Source organism: Hemiscyllium ocellatum, chromosome 14, assembly GCF_020745735.1.
Source record: "Hemiscyllium ocellatum isolate sHemOce1 chromosome 14, sHemOce1.pat.X.cur, whole genome shotgun sequence".
Lineage (NCBI taxonomy): Eukaryota > Metazoa > Chordata > Chondrichthyes > Orectolobiformes > Hemiscylliidae > Hemiscyllium > Hemiscyllium ocellatum.
In genome coordinates, this window is record NC_083414.1 from 26,696,866 (window position 1) to 26,717,789 (window position 20,924).

Here is a 20,924-nt window from a genome sequence, read left to right on the forward strand (position 1 = left end):
TTCCACATTACATCCAGAGTAAAGGATGTAATTGTTCAATGTATAAACATTAATCATTATTTCTTATTTGCCTAGTTGCCCTCTTTAGGTTCAGTCTGATTCTTCATAGCCTGTGCAAAGCTATTTATTATTATTACAATTTGCTATCTAAGTTTCATTCTGAAAATTTCAGTTCACAATTGATTCACAAGAGTTCTTTTAGGAAAATTTGCCATCAATTCCTGGTCCGACTCTAAATCCACAGAATTGAGGTTGACTCTTAAATGCCCTTATGCCTAAAAATGCAGGACGAATCAGCTACGCCCTCATCTGATGGATGAATGAATAAAAGAAAGCAATATTTTTTTAAAAAGGAATCTGTCAGAAAGGAATGAATTGGAATGATTTGGATCATAGCTCAGTACATGAAAGTCAGACAAAAGACATCTGATCATAGCTTTGTCGTTTATATTCTATGGTACAAGGAGTGAGGCACAAATCTTAGGAGGATGAGATAACTGAATTATTAGAGCTTGGAAGATGAAGCAGAGCTCAGACATGGAACCATTAAGAATATCTGTCAATTGGCCTCACAACTAGAAGCACAGGAATGCACTTTAACATTGACTATTCCCAGAGAGAACGCTGATGATCAAGTCAAATTAAGCAATGTTGCGCATTATAAAATTTACTCATCCTTTTGCACATTCACACTGTACAGTGAAGAGGATTTATTCTTCAGTTTCAAAAATTGTAAGTATTTCTAAAGAACATATTTGCAAAACATTGTTCCATTACATCCAGAGTAAAGGATATAATTGTTCAACGTATAACATTAATCATTATTTCTTATTTGCCTAGTTGCCATCTTTAGTTTCAGTCTGATTCTTCATAGTCTGTGCAAAGCTATTTATTATTATTACAATTTTCCATCTAAGTTTCATTCTGAAAATAAGGATGGGAGCTAAACAACTGAGAAATAATTTTGAGAGCCCCCTACTCCAAGTGGTCCATGTTATATTTCAGCCCAGTGTTCTCGGAGTGAAGTAATGTTATTGCAGTCCACTTCACCTCTGAAATGGAAATGTTATACTACTTGTGGCTAAAATTAATGCTTTAGTAACAAACATCTGAAAATGTGAATGCTTGCAAAATTACTTCAGCTAAGTGCATTGCATTGTAAATAGCTGAGGGGTTTGTATTTTCACACGTTGAGCGTTATAAATTATGAGCTTTAAACCCACTGAAAATTATGTGAATTGAAAAGTTTACCATGGTAGAGTCTTGTGATTTTATGATATCCACAAAGCCACCAAGAGTACAAAATGTCAAATTATTATATCGAATATTTCAGTTCTGGTGGATAAAATTTTATGGTCACTGACCTCCGTGGCTGACCGAATTACTGGTACTTTTACGTCAGCAAGACACAAGAATACTTTCGGCAACACTTGAGGAAACCAAGAACCAGCCGCTTTCGTGATTTTTGTGATCAAACCATAATGATTGTAAATAAGATTATACTTCCAGTTACTACATAATAATAGCCGAAAAGGCATTCTTTTGTTTCCGAAGTATAAATTGGGTCACTTACTGCTCAGTACCATCGTAATTCAACCTCAAATGTCAAGTCTATTTATCAGATTCTGGATCAGTGGTGCTGGAAGAGCACAGCAGTTCAGGCAGCATCCAACGAGCAGCGAAATCGACGTTTCGGGCAAAAGCCCTTCATCAGGAATAAAGGCAGTGAACCTGAAGGGTGGAGAGAACCTCATCACCTCAGGAGATCTCCCATCCACAGCTTCCAACCTCATAGTCCAGGAACCCCGCACTGCCCGGTTCTACCTCCTTCCCAAGATCCACAAGCCTGACCACCCTGGCCGACCCATTGTCTCAGCATGCTCCTGCCCCACTGAACTCATCTCTACCCAACTCGACACTGTCCTATCCCTCCTAGTCCAGGAACTCCCCACATACGTTCGAGACACCACCCACGCCCTCCACCTTCTCCAAGACTTCTGTTTCCCCGGCCCCCAACGCCTCATGTTCACCATGGATATCCAATCCCTCTACACCTCCATCCGCCATGACCAGGGCCTCCAAGCCCTCAGTTTTTTCCTTTCCAGACATCCCCAACAGTACCCTTCCACCGACACACTCATTCGTTTGGCCGAACTGGTCCTCACCCTTAACAATTTCTCCTTTGAATCCTCCCACTTCCTCCAGACCAAAGGGGTAGCCATGGGCACACGTATGGTCCCCAGCTATGCCTGTCTCTTTGTTGGCTACGTAGAACAGGTGATCTTCCGTAATTACACCGGCACCACTCCCCACCTCTTCCTCCACTACATTGATGACTGCCATCTTGTGCTCCCGTGAGGAGGTTGAGCAATTCATCAACTTCACCAACACATTCCACCCTGACCTTTAAATTTACCTGGACCATCTCTGACACCTCCCTCCCCTTCCTGGACCTCTCCATCTCCATTAATGACGACAGACTTGACACTGACATTTTTTACAAACCCACAGCTACCTGGATTACACCTCTTCCCACCCTATCTCTTGCAAAAATGCCATCCGCCATTTCCCAATTCCGCCGCCTCCACCGTATCTGCTCCCAGGAGGACCAGTTCCACCATAGAACATACCAGATGGCCTCCTCCTTTAGAGACCACAATTTCCCTTCCCATGTGTTTAAAGATGCCCTCCAACGCATCTCGTCCACATCCCGCACCTCTGCCCTCAGACCACACCCCTCCAACCGTAACAAGGACAGAACGCCCCTGGTGCTCACCTCCCAACCTACAAACCTTCGCATAAACCAAATCATCTGCCGACATTTCCGCCACCTCCAAAAAGACCCCACCACCAGGGATATATTTCCCTCCCCACCCCTTTCCGCCTTCCGCAAAGACCGTTCCCTCCGTGACTACCTGGTCAGGTCCACGCCCCCCTACGACCCACCCTCCCATCCTGGCACTTTCCCCTGCCACCGCAGGAACTGTAAAACCTGTGCCCACACCTCCTCCCTCACCTCTATCCAAGGCCTTAAAGGAGCCTTCCACATCCATCAAAGTTTTACCTGCACATCCACTAATACCATTTATTGTATCCGTTGCTCCCGATGCGGTCTCCTCTACATTGCTAAGAGGTGCCCAGTCTCCCCAGAGTGCTTTAGGGAACATCTCCGAGACACCCGCACCAATCAACCTCACCACCCCATGGCCCAACATTTCAACTCCCCCTCCCATTCTGCCGAGGACATGGAGATCCTGGGCCTCCTTCACCACCGCTCCCTCACCACCAGACGCCTGGAGGAAAAACGCCTCATCTTCCGCCTCGGAACACTTCAACCCCAGGGCATCAATGTAGACTTCAACAGCTTCCTCATTTCCCCATCCCCCACCTCATCCTAGTTTCAAACTTCCAGCTCAGCATTGTCCCCATGACTTGTCCGGACTTGTCCGACCTGCCTATCTCCTTTTCCACCTATCCACTCCACCCTCTCCTCCCTGACCTATCACCTTCATCCCCTCCCCCACTCACCCATTGTTCTCTATGCTACTCTCTCTCCACTCCCACCCTCCCCTAGCTTATCTCTCCACCCTTCAGGCTCACTGCCTTTATTCCTGATGAAGGGCTTTTCGAAACGTCGATTTCGCTGCTTGGATGCTGCCTGAACTGCCGTGCTCTTCCAGCACGACTGATCCAGAATCTGGTTTCCAGCATCTGCAGTCATTGTTTTTACCAAGTCTATTTATCAGTAGATTATAATTCCCAATGGCTCAGTGAATAAGAACATTGTACATATTACAATGTATCGTGCATAGTATGAAGGTGCCAGATTGTAACTTCGACATCTGCCAGATTAGATTACATGTGAGCTGTACGTGAGCTTCCATAAAACATATAGCAATAAGGATACAGACCAATCAGCCCAGATAATCCATCTAGTATTTGTACTCCTCTCTAGTCTCCTCCCATCTTTACTCATCTAACTTTATCACCATAACCCTCTATTCCCTTCTTCCTCATGATTATCCAGCTTGCCCTTAACAAATCCCATAGATGCATTTTTGACCATTCATTGCATTAGCATTCTCTACATTCTCACCACTCTTTGGGTGCAGAGATTTCTTCTCAATTCCCTTATTTGACGGCTTAGTGACGTTTATATTGACTGCCTCCAAGCAGACACATTCAATCTGTATCTATTCAATGAAAACCTTTCAAAAATTTTAAGTTCTCTATTAGATTACCCCTCTTCCTTTTTGCAAGGGAGGAAAGACCGAACATGTCAATCATTCCTGAGATATAAACCCATGCATTTCTGATATCATCCTTCTTCAAATCTTCTCTATGCCCTCTCCAGTGCCTCTATTATTTTTATGCTAATCCAACCCAAACTGCACGCAGTTCTTTAATTGTGGTTTCATTGAATCATAAAATTCCTACAATGAGGAAACAGGCCATTTGGCTCAATAAGTCCACACTGACCCTTAAAAGAACACCCCACCAGACCCATCCTGCTATCCTATAATCCTGCATTTTCCTTGACTAATGCAACTAACCTACACATCCCTGAACACTATAGGCAATTAGCATGGCCGATACCCCTAATTTGCACATCTTAGGACTTTGGGTTTATAGAAGATTTGATGAAGGTTAGCAAAACTTTTCTACTTTTCAGTTCATCCAAAAGCCTACTACTTTTGCTTTTTAATGGCTTCATGAGCCTGTAGTAAAACATTTGATAATTGATGTATTTGTACTCCAATATTCCTTTTTTCCCTATACACCCACATCCAGACTTGCATCTTCCAAAACAAAACTCCCTTTTCTAGCTACCAAAATGTACTACTTCCGATCTATCTGCATTGAACTTCATTTGCCAAATTGTTCCACACTCTACAAGTTTATTAATATTCTCCTGAAATTTGGGGATCGGAGATGTTGACTATCTTCCCAATTTCATGTCATCGCTAAATTTTGAGATTTTGGTTTTGATTCACATGTTCAAAACATTAAAGGAATTGGTGAAAAAATAGACGCGGCACTGATCCTTGTGGATCATCACTTCTCACCTACTACCTTCAACAACAATTATTCCTTTGCTCTCACTCTTTAGGTGGCTCAGTGCCTCACAGCACCAAGATTCTGGGTTTGATTCCACCCTTTAGCAACTAGTGTGTAGAGTTTGCGCATTCACCCTGTGTCTATGTCGGTTTCCTTCCACAGTCCAAAGATGTGCAGGTTAGGTGGATTGGTCATGCTAAATTGCCATAGTGTCCAGGAATGTGCAGGCTGATGGGTTAGTCATGGGAAATGCAGCGTTACATTAATAGAGTAGGCAGGCGGGTCTGGATGGGATGTTATTTGGAGAGTTGGCGTGAACTCCGTGGATAAAATGGCCAGCTTCCACCCTGTAGGAATTCTACTCTATGATTTAGTGTGTTTTGTTTTTTATTTGTTCATACAACATGGCATAATTGGCTAGGCCAGACAATTACCCAGGAGAACATGATGGTGAGCTGCAGTTTCGAACCACTGCTGTCCTTGGTATGTAGGAACACCCACCGTGCAGTTAGGAAGGGAGTTCCAAGACTTTGACCCAATGACAGTGAAGGACCAGTTTTACAGTTCCAAGGTGAATGTTTGCAGGTTCTGCAAGTCCTTCTCTCTGTTCTTGTCAAATTGACATGTTCTCCTCATCCTTTCTGGTGGTGGAGGTTGCGAGTTTCGAAGGTGCTGGCGAAGATGTTTTGGTGAGTTACTGCAGTGCATCGGTCATGATCGGCCACCTATTTCCTGACTGCATTTTCTGACCTTATTCATTAGCCTATTGTAGGACATTTTTTATTTAGGCCATTTGAAAAGCCATATAACTGAAACCATAAGTAGAACACTGTTGCTCTTTGTTACTTCTTTAAACTATTGAAACAGGTTGAATAAACAATACTTTGAAATCCATGCTGACAATTCATTATTATATTTTTCATTTCTATATGTTCTATTCTTGCCTACCACCAGTGTTAAGCTGATTGATCTATTAATTTTTGGGCAGTTTCTGCCCCCTTGTGTAGAGGAATTTCATCATTGCAGTTATTTTCACTGTCACTTGTCTACAATAAAGAGAAAAACCAACTTGTTCTTTCCACTTCAGATGACTAAGGTGCCAATAGACTTTTAATTCCTGTTACAGATTGTTATTCGTTGACTGTTCTTACTATTGAAATTTTGTGACCTAACATCAATTCAGACAATGTTGATTTCAACAACAGGATTTTTTTTGTGTAGTAAGAATTACTTCTTGTTTGTAGGATCTTAATCCAACTCTGTCCATCTCCAATTCTGATTACCACTTTCACTGGAACTGTTTGATTTTGAGGTAAGTTAGTCTTGATTTTCCTTTGTCATTCAGTTTTTGTATGTATATTAGGTAAGTGTGATGATTAATGTAGAGATGAACAATTCAAGTGGAATTCAAATAGTAAATAGCTGCTGTTTTTTGCTAACTATTCATTACTATTTCTGCTTGACTGGCAGAATGTATTCAGTTCTTTCTGGGTCGAAATTTTTTCTTCTGAAAAAAATTATCAAAATATAACATTTGGATGTTATAAATTCAGTTTCCAATGAACATTGTTGAGACAACAAACTCATTGGAGGAGATTTACTAGATTGATAATCTGGAATGAGGGGGTGGCCTTATGAGAAAAGATTGGACAATCTGGATTTATTTTCATTGGAGTTCAGAAGAGTAAGGGTCATTTGATTCAAGTTAACAAGATTCTGAATGGCCTTGACAAGGTGGGTGTGGAAAGAATGTTTCCATCCGTAGATTGGTTCATAACTTGGGAACATTTTTAAAGTTAGGGGTTGCCCAGTTTGGGACAAAGATGAAGGGATTTTCTTTTCCCTCTAAGCATTTGCAAGTCTGAAGTCATCTGCATCAGAAGGCGATGGATGTGGAGTCATTTAAGGTGGAAGCAAGTTCCTGGTAGATGGAAATGTGGAATTTGGAATGCAAACAGATTCACCATTCACTCATTGAATAGTGGAGCAAACGCGAAAGGCTGAATGGCTTACTTTTGTTGCTAATTCCAATGTTCCCAGGTCTAGATTTCTTTATCATAGCTTAACTGTAGTCCTAATGAAAATACTTCTCTCTAGTATACAACATCATGAAATACAGTATTCACACTTTTAGATCAAACTCCTTGCGCCAGATTTTGTAGTACTTGTCTAAGTGCTAGATACAATAAATATTAAAATTTTGGACCATGCGCCATTGAGAAGGTCATTCAGTCCATCGTGATTATACTGGCTCAGTGGAAGAGCTATACAATTAATCCCACTCTTGCTTTAAAGAATGTATCAAATTCCTTTTTCAAAGTTACTTCTGAAACTTGGTTCACAAATATTCACGTAAATTCTCGACTATCATAACCTGCCATGTTTAAACAAAATATCAACCTTTTTCTACTGCAAGCACATTGTACTTGTTGAGCTAGATTGTCAATACTTATCATATTGATGTTTAATGTTGGTAATGATAAATCTAAATACATACCACCAAAAAGATAGATGATGAAACATTTTACAAGGTATACCAGATTTGTTACAAAACTTTGATATATCCTTAATTGAAAATATGATTGTTTGTTTGAATATTATGCTGTATTATCTCCTAACAGTTCCAAATTTAGTGCATAAATGTCTCTATTATATGTCACTGAAGCTTTTCTTTATCTGTAGGAAATACAGCTGTTCCCATTGGAGTAATCAATTCCCTGAGATTTCCAAAAGAATCTGGGGTAAAGATCGAATGCGGTTTTAAAAAAAAGTTTTAATGTAAACATATTCAATTCCTGAATTCTCATGGTGGTCTGAAATAGAAAGAAAAATAGAAGTTAGTCAGTTTTACTGCTTGCCAACAACTTTATTTTAAGCACACTATTTTAATGGATTCTAAATCAAAAATAAGATTCCACTCCACTTCCTTTGACCTTGTAGCTCTGATAGAAAATTATTAAACCGTCAAGCATAAATCTTTGCAAGGCCAAATTCTGACCTTGACTCGCATTCACCCTCACCTGCTATTGGTTGCTAGAGTAGGTCATGAGACGAAAGGCATTGCTGAGGAAAAGTCATTTTATGAGAGAAATGGAAATTTAGGATCTGGCAGAAGAAAGCTATCCTGAAGAAATGTAGCCCTAGTCAACCGATCACCATTTTGTTAGTGGCTGCAGAGCAATCTGTTCCTTGCATTGACCTCCCTCCCTACCTACCTGAAAAATGAAGCAGTGAACAGGAGATATCATTCACTCCCACATCCACACACTTATTCAGTCTCTCACACCTTTCACTTTCTTGCTCTCTCTTTTGCATACTCTCTCGCTTGCTTGCTTTTGTGCGCTCTTTGTCTTTCTTACGCCACTGTCTGCTTGTCTGTGTCTGTCTGTCTCTCACATTTACCATTCTCTTGCTCTATCTCATCTCATTCGCTTTCACTCTCTTTCACACACACCTCTCTTGCTCATTCGCTTTCTCTCTTTTAAACTTGATGTCTTGTGCTCTGCTCTGTCTCTCCCTCTCTCCCTTTCTCTCCCTCTCTCCCTTTCTCTGTCATTCTGTTTCACTTGCACACCACACTCTCGTTGTCTCTCTTACACCATACTCTTGCTGCTTCTGTCACATAATTCTCTCCCACACATATCTCTTCCCTCGCTCTTACACTTCTGGTACCATGCCTTCAGAGGGCATATGCAATCATGCTGGTCAATGGTAATAGTTATCAAGGTGCATTGCTTTCTGTTGCTTTCTGCAGTATGACTGACCAGGAGACTGTGTACTGCTCTTACTGCAAGTCATCAGCTTTATCAATCATAGTTGGTAAACACATGGCCATCCAGTCTAGAGTTGGATTTGAACCATCAGTTTCTAGCTTGGAGGTTAACCTCTGCACTACAAATGCTCCACCAGACATTTTCCGTGAACATAAATTTAAGGAGGCAAAATTTTAAATAATTTCCTTCTGTGCTATTAACATTACTGACTATGAGAATGTGAAAGAGTGTGAATGTGAAAAAGTGCACAATTGTGGATAAGTAATATTATGTCTGGAGTGGTCACGATGCTGGGAGTGGAGAGGAAGGGAAAATTGGGGAGAAAACTGTTCTATGTTTAGGGGGAAGAAATCCCCAGCATGGAAGTAACATCCTGTTGGGCATCATCAATTACACTCGTTAAAGATCACTTGCGATCCCCTGAGATCCTCATTTACAAATGCTGGGCTCTCTCATTGGATCTGGTAGAATTTACTGAAAACCACCTGTCTGACATAACGTCTGACAGCCCCCTCCCCAACCCCCAGATTCTATGATTGACAGATGCATCTACACATGTACTAATAATGTGATTTTCAAAACATCCTTTTGGGTAGGAGGAGTAAAGTAACCTGTGGGTTTGTTAAAAGTAAACATTTAATTTGTGTAAACAAAATGGATAAAATCATTTAAGCTATCATGATGTTACGGCGTTGAAATCTCATTGGAGTTGTCATTTAAATCTCTTCCCCTTTAAATTTAAAAAAATATTCAATTTAAGGAAGATGTGTGCTGATTTATTTTTGTGGACATAAGCTTGAGGGTTATCATGATAGGATTTCTATTGTGTGACTGATTTTATAATTTATATTACTATATCAGTTCACAGTTTGATAGTCAGCTCCAACTTGTTTTAAAGCTTTGATGCAAGGCTACAAATGTTTGTTTTAATAACAAACTAAGAATTTGAATGCAATGTTTGCTTTTATAAAAGTTTAAGTATTTGAAGGAATTTGTATGAGATGAATGGCTTTTGATAAATGACGTTTTAAAAGAAAAATATGAAGACCTCACGTCCATCTTCAAACTGACTAGAACAGGAATCTTACAACCTCGGACACTATCTCTTGCTTTGGATTTGTGCATTCAGGACTTTCCTTGTCTCGGCAAGTCCCTGACCTGTTCTTGTTCAGGAGAGAAGTGCAGTCTCATTCTTCACTAATAGTTGCATCCTCTCATTTGTAAAGATGCTACCAGAATTGTTTTATGTACTTGTAACAGTGTTTTAACATCTTTTTCTGTAATTTAGAGACCAAACACATGCACATTTCAGGTATTATCTGACCAAGATTTGATATAAATATAATATTGTGTCTTGGCTTCTGATTTCTCTAAAAGTGACCTGCAGTACTTTGATCGCAACTTTTGTGTCCTTACCAAATTGCATTATTTCTTGTGGTAATTTATGTTTCTGTATTTGCAAATGTTTTTGCTCCTCTTTTTGATTGTTTTTTTTTACAGCTAAGAAATAATGGCCTCCTTATTCCTCCTACCAATAACTGATCTCATAATTTGCCACTTTACTTATCATTTATCCAATCACTCTACAAAGGTGTTTAAATGCTTCACATTATTAGCTTTACTACAAGTTAGTATCCTCTGCAACACCATACTTCTAGTTAGTGTATCCAAACCATTTATGTATTGTGAACATTAACCCCAACACAGATCCCTGTGAAGCACATTGTCTGCTGATCCGAGGAGCATCTTCTAATTCTAAACCTCTCTGCAATCAATTCTGTTTCCTAGCATGTATTTCCTTGCACATTGATATTTTGTCAAGTCTGTCTTATATGATACTTTATCCACATGTATGCCATTTCCATATCATTTCTGGCAACTCTTTCAAGTATTCCATCAAAGAATTTAACAAGATTGGTTAAACTTTACTATCTTTTAAGAAGTCCCTGATGACCTGTATTATATTTTCCTTCTCTGGCTGTATTGTTACCTGATCCTTTTATGTTGGGATGCCAATGTTGCACTAGGGTGGACAAAGACACTAGAATTAGATCAGAGTGGTGCTGGAAAAGCACAGCAGGTAAGGCAGCATCCGAGGAGCAGGAAAATTGACGTTTTGGGCAAAAGCCCCTCATCAGGAATGGAGACAGGAAGCCTGCAGGATGGAGAGATAAATGGGGTGGGGCTGTGGTGAAGGTAGCAAAGAGTACATTAGGTGAATGGGGGTGGGGATGGAGGTGATAGGTCAGAAAGGAGGGTGGAGCAGATAGGTGGGAAGGGAGATTGGCAGGTAGGGACAGGTCATGAGGATAGTGCTGAGCTGGAAGGTTAGAACTCCGGTAAGGTGGGGGGAGAGGAAATGAGGAAACTGGTGAAGTCCCCATTGATGCCCAGGGATTGAAGTGTTCTGAGGCAGAAGGTGAGGCATTCTCACTTTTGCCCTGGACAAAGTCACAAGTTACACATCACCAGGTTATAGTTCTACAGGTTTATTTGAAATAATGAGTTTTTGAAACACTGCTTCACCTGACAAAGGAGCAGTGTTCCGAAAGCTTGTGATCTCGAATCAATTGTTGGATTATAATCTGGTCTGATGTGACTTCCAACTCTGATCCTTTTAAACAAAGAATCTAGTATGTTTCCTGCTTCTGTCATTAAGTTAGATTCCATGAGGTAGTATGCTTTACTTTCTGCCTACCAGTCCTGTATCACTATTTCTTTTTCTATTGCATTTTATATGAGAATACCTATGTCTCTGCTATCCTGTCTATTTTAACCATCTACAAGTGCCATCCACCTGAAGTCTCTTTTTTCAGTTTATCCAGTGTTTCCTCTTTCTTTCCATTTTCGCTGTTATATTTGTCTTCAGTAACAGCTGAGGCAAGATTCTATTCAGGTGACCAGACATCTCAGTGCCTATTTAGAGTGATTTTATTTTGCTCATTTGTCAGTTAACTTGCTTGTGCCTGGATTTTCCTTTTTGCTGCTTAAATGTCTGATGAATGTTCGACCATACCTTAACTGTTTTTGATATTTTTATTTTTCATCTTCCGTTTACTGCCCTAGTTGTTGTCTTTTGTAACCTTGTTCATAACCTCACTACTGTCCCGCTTTCAACCCCTCTTTCATTGTTAATGTAGTTTCTTTATCTTTTGAATGTTTTAAGAGAGCATCGATAGAAACATCCAGAGTTTTGAAACATTTCTTTTTAAATTCTGCTTCAATATTTAGATTTGTCAGGCGGTCCAGAGGCCCTGGTGTTTTGCAAATTTAGTTTGATACACCATTCTCTTTATATGCCCCATTGCTTCAAGTTTAACAGATGCAAGGTGGAGATGTACTTGCATATGGATTGAAATTATCCCAGCATATTGGCCATGAGCAAAAAGTGACAAAATAACTAAGTTTTTATGGTGGTAAAGTGGCCATGGCTTGGAAAAAGGGGAGTCAAATTGCCTGTCCCAGTCCATAATAATGTATTTGATACTATCAGAAGGAAAACAGACAAAAAAAAATTCTTCTTTAGTATTTTAGCCTTATCACATCCTCGAGTAAAGGTTTCTTTTTGTGAAAATGTTTTGCAGATTCAGACAGGATATTTTTCCTCACATTTGTCTGTTGCTTTTGTGTTTTATTTGGGTCATGTGGGAGATGCTGCCATTGACACGGGCAGAATGTGCATGCTCTGTTACTACCCAAGGTTAACGTTCTTTTTGTGGAAAGAGATGTGCCATTTCTTACCCTTGGATTATGGAAACAACTTTTCATGAGTTCAAAGTTTGTTTACTGTCTCACTTGCCTTGAATTGCTATGACATATTGCACATTCACTCTTACAAACATCCGTATATACACATAGTTAGGTTGCTCTGATTCTCTGGAGCTTCTATTATTAAGGTCTTTCAGAACAGATGGTAGGACGCACAAAAACAGACCCTTTGGTCCAACACATCCATGCCGACCCAATATCCTAAATTAATCTAGTCCATTTGCCAATGTCCCTCTAAACCCTTCCTATTCATGCTCTGGATTAGAGTGGTGCTGGAAAAGCACAGCAGTTCAGGCAGCATCCGAGGAGCAGGAAAATCGACGTTTTGGGCAAAAGCCCTTCATCAGGAATACAGGCAGAGTGCCTGAAGGGTGGAGAGATAAATGAGAGGAGGGTGAGGGTGAGGGTGGGGAGAAAGTAGCATAGAGTACAATAGGTGAATGGGGTGGGGATGAAGGTGATAGGTCAGGGAGCAGGGTGGGGGAAGGTAGCAAAGAGTACAATGGGTGAATGGAGGTGGGATGAAGGTGATAGGTCACAGAGGAGGGTGGAGTGGATAGGTGGAAAGGAAGATAGACAGGTAGGACAAGTCGTGGGGACAGTGCTGAGCTGGAAGTTTGGAACTGGGGTGAGGTAGGGGAAGGGGAAAATGAGGAAACTGGTGAAGTTCACATTGATGCCCTGGGATTGAAGTGTTCTGAGGCAGAAGATGCAAGTCTGTTTCAGGGCAGAGGAAATGACCTAGGAGTTAGTGGGAGAGGGACGCCCTGAGATTCTTGTAGAGAGAGGAGGAAAACTTCAAGGCAGGCATCTTTGCAAGAGGGTTAAAATCAACTAGGTAAAAACAAGGACTGCAGATGCTGGAAACCAGATTCTGGATTAGAATGGTGCTGGAAAATCACAGCAGTTCAGGCAGCATCCGAAGGGCAGGAAAATCGATGTTTCGGGCAAAAGTCCTTCTTCCTGATGAAGGGCTTTTGCCTGAAATGTTGATTTTCCTGCAACTCCCAGGTCATTTCCTCTGCCCTCAATCTCTTCAACCATGTCCTGAAACAGACTCACATCTTCAACCCCAGGGCATCAATGTGAACTTCACCAGTTTCCTCATTTTCCCCTTCCCCCACCTCACCCCAGTTCCAAACTTCCAGCTCAGCACTGTCCCCATGACTTGTCCTACCTGCCTATCTTCCTTTCCACCTATCCACTCCACCCTCCTCTGTGATCTATCACCTTCATCCCCACCCCATTCACCTATTGTACTCTATGTTACTTTCTCCCCACCCCCACCCCCACCCTCCTCTCATTTTTCTCTCCACCCTTCAGGCACTCTGCCTGTATTCCTGATGAAGGGCTTTTGCCCGAAACGTCAATTTTCCTGCTCCTCGGATGCTGCCTGAACTGCTGTGCTTTTCCAGCACCATTCTAATCCATAATCTGGTTTGCAGCATCTGCAGTCATTGTTTTTACCTTCCTATTCATGTACCCATCAGATGCCTTTTAAATGTATCAACCTCCATTACTTTGCCTGGTAGCTCATTCCATACATGCACCACCCTCTGTATGAAAAGGATCCCCCTTCAGTCCCTTTATATCTTTCCCCTTTCACCTTAAACTCATGCCCTCTGGTTTTAGACTCCCCTACCCTTGGTAATTCACTGTATCCATGTTCTTCATGATTTTATAAGCCTCCATAAGGTTGCCCATTCAGCCTAAAATGCTCCAGGGAAAATAACTCCAGCCTATTCAGCCTCTCCCTATAGCTCAAACCCTCCAACCCTGGCCAACGTACTTGTAAATCTTATCAGCACCCTTTTAAGTTTAACAACATCTTTCTTATAGCAGGGAGACCAGAATTGAACACTGATTGGGCCACTTTTGGAATACAGTGTCCTGCTCAACTGCAACATGACATCCCAACTCATATACTCAATGCACTGACCAATAAAGTGTACCGAATATATCCTTCACTACCCTGCCTACCTGTAACTCCAACTTCAAAGAACTATGAAGTTGCAACGTTCTGCAAGACCACACCACTAAGTGTATAAGTCATGGCCAGATTCACCTTACAAAAATGCATCACCTCCTATTTATCTAAACTCCCCTGCCACTCCTCGGCACATTGGCCCATCTGATCAAGGTCTAGTTGTACTCTGAGATAATCATCTTCACTGTCCACGACACCTCCAATTTTAGTGTCATCTGCAAATCTACTAACCATACCAACATCTGAGTCATTTTCTATAAATAACAAAAGGCAGAGGACCTAGTGCCGATTCTTGTGGCACACTGCTGGTCACAGGTCTCCAGACAAAAAAGCCACCCTCCTCCAACATCTTCTGTCTCCTACCTTCAAGCCAAATTTGTATCCAACTGGGCTAGCTCTCCCTGTATTCCATGTGATCTAACCTTGTTAACCAGTCCACCATGAGGAACCTTGTCAAATGCCTTGCTGAAGTCCATATAGACAGCATCCACTGCTCTGCCTTCGTCAATCTTTTGTTCTCACTTCTACAAAAAAGCTCACGCCACAGGCCTGCCACATGGAATTCTGGAGTGGTTTTGATTATTCAAAGTTGGGAGATCTTCAAAAGCAAAGCAATCACACCAGATTTCATTAACAAAAACCGAAATTGCTGGAAAAGCTCAGCAGGTTTTGTTCCTGCTCCTTGGATGCTGCCTGACCTGTGCTTTTCCAGCACCACATTTTTAAGCTCAGCAGGTTTGGCAGGATCTTTGGAGAGAAATCAGAGTAAATGTTTCAGGACCAGTGAAGGGTCATTGGATCCTGAAACTTTAATTCTGATGTGTCTCCACAGATGCTGCCAGACCTGTTAAGTTTTCCCAGCAATGTCTTTTTATTTCTGGTTTACAACATCTGCAGTTCTTTTGGTTTTTACATCTGATTTTACATTTTCCTGACTAACTTCCAGGGGTTTGTTCCGAGATCATAGAGACATACAGCATGGAAACAGACCCTTCGATTCAACTCCATTGTGGCAACCAGGTTTCTCAAACTAAATTAGTCGCATTTGCCTGCATTTAGGCCCATATCTCTCTGAACTTCTGTTCATGTATCCATCCAAATGTTGTAATTGTACCTGTATCTACCACTTCCTCTGGCAGCTCATTCCATATACCCACCAAACTTTGTATTAAAAGGTTGCCCTTCTCATTTCAAAATTATGCTGTTTAGTTTTGAATTCCTCACACTAGGGAAAAGATCTTTGTGATTCAGCTTAACTACACCTGTCATAACTTTCTAACCCTCTCTAAGGCAACCTCCTACACTCCAGGGAAAGAAGTCCCAGCCTCTCCTTATAAGTGAAACCCTCTCATTTCAGTAGCATCATTTGTAAATTGTTTCTGCACCCTTTCCAGTTTAATAGTCTCCTCCCTATAGCAAATTGAGTAGTTTGGTTGCATAATATCTTGCAGCTAGTTTCCAAGGCTAATTTACACAGTTGCTAAACTGATGGTTCTGATGGCTTTGGTAGATGTCATCAGCAAACTGCTGTTAGAACAACTTTTAAGTAGACTGTAAAAATGTGGCTGTCTCACCATGTGACTTTTCCCATTTTAAAGTTGTTTCCAAATAGTGTTCATATTTGTTGTGCATCCTCTGTTGTTTCACACCTCAGCATTTGTGATGGAATGCACAATGGAATACATTGCCCAAAAGCACTAATTTTGACAGCACATTAGCTCAGTAGGTAGCACTGCTGCCTCTCAATACCAGGGACCCTGGTTTGATTCCAGCCTTGGGTGACTGTGTGTGGTGTGTAAATGTATCTCTGTGGGTTTTCTGCCAGGTGCTCCAGTTTCATCCCACAGTCTCAAGTTGTGCAGCTTAGGTGGATTGACCATGCTAAATTGTCCTGGTATGTGTTGGCTAGGTGGGTGGGCCATGGTTAACACAGAATTGCAGGGATAAGCTCACAAGTGTGTTGGGTGGGATGCTCTTCAGAGGATTGGTGCAGACTCGAAAGGCCTCAATCTGCACTATCAGGATTCTATGTTTCTAAGATCAGGGACATGCACGAAAGTGAGTGGCAGTTCCATTTGCGGAGCTTTTTTGCATAATTACCTCATTCGCAGCATATAATATCTATGAACACATGGTGAATCTTGTGGTGGTTGCAGTTTGGAAGTTACACTCTTGCCATTACTCTAAAGGATCAGAGGTCCTGGCATTATTTTCAAAGGGCTCCTAGGCAAGCAGTCATTCCTTGCAAGCCAAGACCATCACTCAGTCTCCTGGATTGGCCACCCTACAGCTCCATATTGTGGCTGTTCCCCAGTCAGCCTTAGTCCTTTTTGCTAGGCATACTTCTACCATTGGCCCGTCTCTTCACCTCTGCCCGTAATACTCCAGCTTCCTTCCCTCAGTCAGCCTCCTTGTTCTGTGCGACTTAAACTACTATTGTCTAATCTTGGTCATGGTATAGATAAACAGTCACCGAAGAGGGCAAATCACCAGCTACTCCAAAGTGAAGCAAGCACAGAACCTCACTCAACAGGACACCTTTTATGTACAATTATAAATCTGAAATCACATATTGCTCAGTTGTGGAGAACTTAATTCGGAGGAGGCATTTTAATTCCTGCACATTGGCCACTTTAATGAGAATGCAAAAGCATGCTTGCCTATTCAAAACTTGATACATTTGAAAGTTCCGAAAATGTCATTGCAAACTTTCATGCTAGTTAGGACTCTGATTTTTGGTGTCTCACCCAATGAAGTTGCCACCGCCCACTTTGCTTCCCAAGCCTGGGAACAGTGCGAGATTCTGCTTAGATTTCTGATTCATTCAAATTGGAAACTACCCCTTTCATTGGTTTAGGGCAGGGCGCTGACTCTTATCACTCTGGAGTGTTCTTTTGTTGCCTGTTAAGATGAGGGAATGGTTTTAATCCACAAAATAGGTTGGTTAACCTTGAGTGATCAGATTTTCCAGTCGTTAAAGTGTACAATTAGATTGAAGTTCAAAATATAACATGCATGATAGCAACATCAGTTTTATTGAAGTATGTAGCAAGTCTGACACATGAATGGGTTGTAGCTCTGGGTTTCATGTTGCTAGGACTCCTTGTATTTTTACCTAACTACAAGTCCACGGAGAGATTGGAGTGGAACTTCTGATCTCTTCTAGTTATCATAGATTGCCTGAGCTGCTGTCACCTTTCTGTGGACAATCATTGGCTCTTGTTCTTCAGAAATACAGTTAGATTGGTAGTAATGTTCAGCAAAATAATAGCAGAAATATTCAGTGCTTTATTATTTATATGAAAATAAGATTCTACTAAGGATATTTAAAAATATGCTCTATAACTTTACGAACATAGTGAGATTAATTTTCCTGAAAAAGAAACTGATGACTACTACTAGGAAGGAGCAAATTACAGCAGATGGTGGAAGCTATACTGAAATCAAAAATTGCTGGAAATCTCAGTGGCAAAAGTGAGGAATGCAGATGCTGGAAATCAGAGTCTAGATTAGAGTGGTGCTGGAAAAGCACAGCCGGTCAGGCAGCATCCGAGGAGCAGGAAAATTGACATTTCGGGCAAAAGCCCTTATCAGGACTGATAAAGGGCTTTTGCCCGAAATGTTGATTTTCCTGCCCCTTGGAAATCAGGCAGCATTCATGAAGAGGAAGCGACCCAACATTTCAAGTCTGGATGACTCTTCAGCAGAGCTGGTGACTACCTGTCATCTGCACAGCATGGAAGAATCTTTAGGATAATTGCACGGGTTAACGCTCCTCAAAAGCAACCACCTGGGTCCCTGTACTTGCCTCCATCTGTATTCACACCCACTTCTGCCTGGTCACATTATCTAAACTGAGGAGTGTGATGACCCATGTTATGAATCCGTGTCCATGCAACTTTCACTTTCCCTGATGTGGCACAACATTTACGACTTAGCCTCCAGCCCCTCACCTCAGGTCTTCCAACTACAAACTTGTTACTTCAGATCTGTTTGTGCTGGATCACCTTGGAGGGAATTCAGCTGGTATGTATATTTCTAAATTCAGTTTTCGAGTTAATATCAGATTTGGATAATACCCAATAAGTAAGTGAACATAGCCTGTCATCGTGATCATGATTGATTTAATTTAGTAATTAATTACTTGAGATTCTCCACTCTTTCCATTTTACTGTTTTTAATATAAAACTTATAATTAAAGTATAACCATATACTTAACAGCAATTTGAGCAAAGAGAGAAGAAAAACACAAACTTCACAAAACTCAAAATCTTACAATTGTTTCAGAATCATTCACCAATCCTACTGACCAATCAACCTCTTTCCCAGCACTCGTATCACATTGTTATTGCATGTCACGCTGCTTCTGGCCTCACTACTGGATTCTCAATCTGTGCCTTTTTTTTTCCTCCCTGGCTCATCTTTCACTCACTCTAAAGACCTTACTTCTCGCTGTAAACTTTAGTTAAAGCACCACATTGTCCTGGTTAGCACCAAATTCCAATTTCACTCATTTGACTTTTGTCTTCCTTAATTGAAGTCTCCACTCTCATCCACCATGTTGTTTACTAACTGTGCGATGCATGAAAGCTATCTTATAGACTCTCACAGCATGGAAACAGATCCTTCGGTCCAACTAGTCCATGCTGAATGTAATCCAAAACTAAATTAGTCCCAATTTATCAGCTCACTATTTAGTCACAGAATTTTGAATGCTAACTAACAGTATCAAGTAACTGCCTTTTTATTCAAGCTGTTTTAACTTATTTAACAGGTCTGATCTGAGTCTGACTATAACTGGAAAAAGATCTGCCAGCTGAATTCCCACTTTGGATAAGTTCTCTGTTTTATTCTCTCAATCTTTTGTCTCGTTCTGACTATATCTGAACTTGCCTTGACCATGCTCCATGTAGATTCCAGAAGAATTCTAAATAGCTTTTACAGGTATTTCTGCATTCTCACAGCACAGTCAAGCAATCTTTGCGCATCACCTTAAAGGACTAAATGAAATCTGTTTTAAGAACAGATTCCCAGATCAAGGTGAGAAATAGTGTGCTTATAAAACATGCGTGACTTTTGTAAAATCATAACACAGGGCTTATCACTATTGCCTCACAGTGCCAGGCATCTGGGTTCAATCCTAGCCTTCGGTGACTGTCAGTGTGGAGTTTATTTGCCTCTTGTCTGTCTGCCAACTCAATGGGCCAAACAGCCTCTATCTGCACTATAGGGATTTTATGATTCTGTGATGTAATTTGCTTTACTCACCGTTATTGAATGTGATTTTTGGAGAAAAAATACACTTGCCTCAGCTACATGAGCACTCAGACTAACAAGAAAATGTGGCACAACCATGACCTATAAAGACCTAAAAGCAGCTTCCTCAGAGTTCTGCAATCAAAACTTTTGAAGTTAATTTTAACATTATAATAAATATACATTGTGGGTGAATTTTTTGCAGGGGTTTTCCTGATCACCCTCCCTGACATATTGTAGAGGCACCCATTAACATTTGTGAAATGGCTTGAATAGCACAAATGAGAGTTTCACCAGAGATAACAGTAATATAGGGACAGAGATGAGTGATATTTCAGATGAGTGATGAGTGCAAATGGAACATGGGATCTTTTGAAGCTCAGCTTCGAGTCAAACCAAACACCAAATGTTCTACACCAAGTTCAGTCAAAGTGAATAGGTAGGAAAGGATATGGAAGTGCAGGCTAAGGGGTTAAGAGTAGTTTGTCTCTGCAAAACAAGGTAATTTGGTCTAGGTCTTGGCAATGTTAAGCCAGTGTTCATTAGTCCACCAAATGATAGTGGAGAAGTAGGTAAAAACAATGACTGCAGATGCTGGAAACCAGATTCTGGATCAGTGGTGCTGGAAGAGCACAGCAGTTCAGGCAGCATCCAACGAGCAGCGAAATCGACGTCTCGGGCAAAAGCCCTTGAGCTGGTCATCATCGATATGTCCAGAATCTTACCTGTTCTTTGCAATATTATCACCAAGGGGCAACCTGTAGACAAAGAATAAAAGTAATAAGATTAGTAGATTTGTATTTTTGAGAAGATTAAGTGGTTTACTATATCAAGACGAATGGATCAACCACTGATTTAATTATAAAGTATGTCATTAATTACTTTGAGCATGCCTGTGGATAAATTAGAAAAAGCCAATACGACAATCCAGTCTTTTACAGAAATAGAATTTAAATTTCAGGAACTGCTTCATTTTAAAGTCAGAAACCATTCATTTGGTGCCTGCTGCAAATATCAATTTAACAAGGAGCGAAACTACTTTTGCAAAACTGTCTTGTACCTAAACTGAATCATGCTCAGAG

General features: G+C 41.0%; 1 protein-coding gene across 6 annotated transcripts in view; it reads left to right on the forward strand.

The window, feature by feature from the left end:
- The window catches only part of pparg (peroxisome proliferator-activated receptor gamma), a 178,556-nt gene that overhangs the window by 102,646 nt on the left and 54,986 nt on the right, over positions 1 to 20,924 (forward strand). For 4 of the 6 annotated variants that reach the window (XM_060835531.1, XM_060835526.1, XM_060835527.1 and 1 more), the window contains exon 2: positions 6,303 to 6,370. The exons of the other annotated variants lie outside the window; for them this stretch is intronic. The gene's annotated coding sequence lies outside the window, so the exon portion shown is untranslated. The remainder of the gene's footprint in view (positions 1 to 6,302; positions 6,371 to 20,924) is intronic. 6 annotated transcript variants of the gene reach the window in all.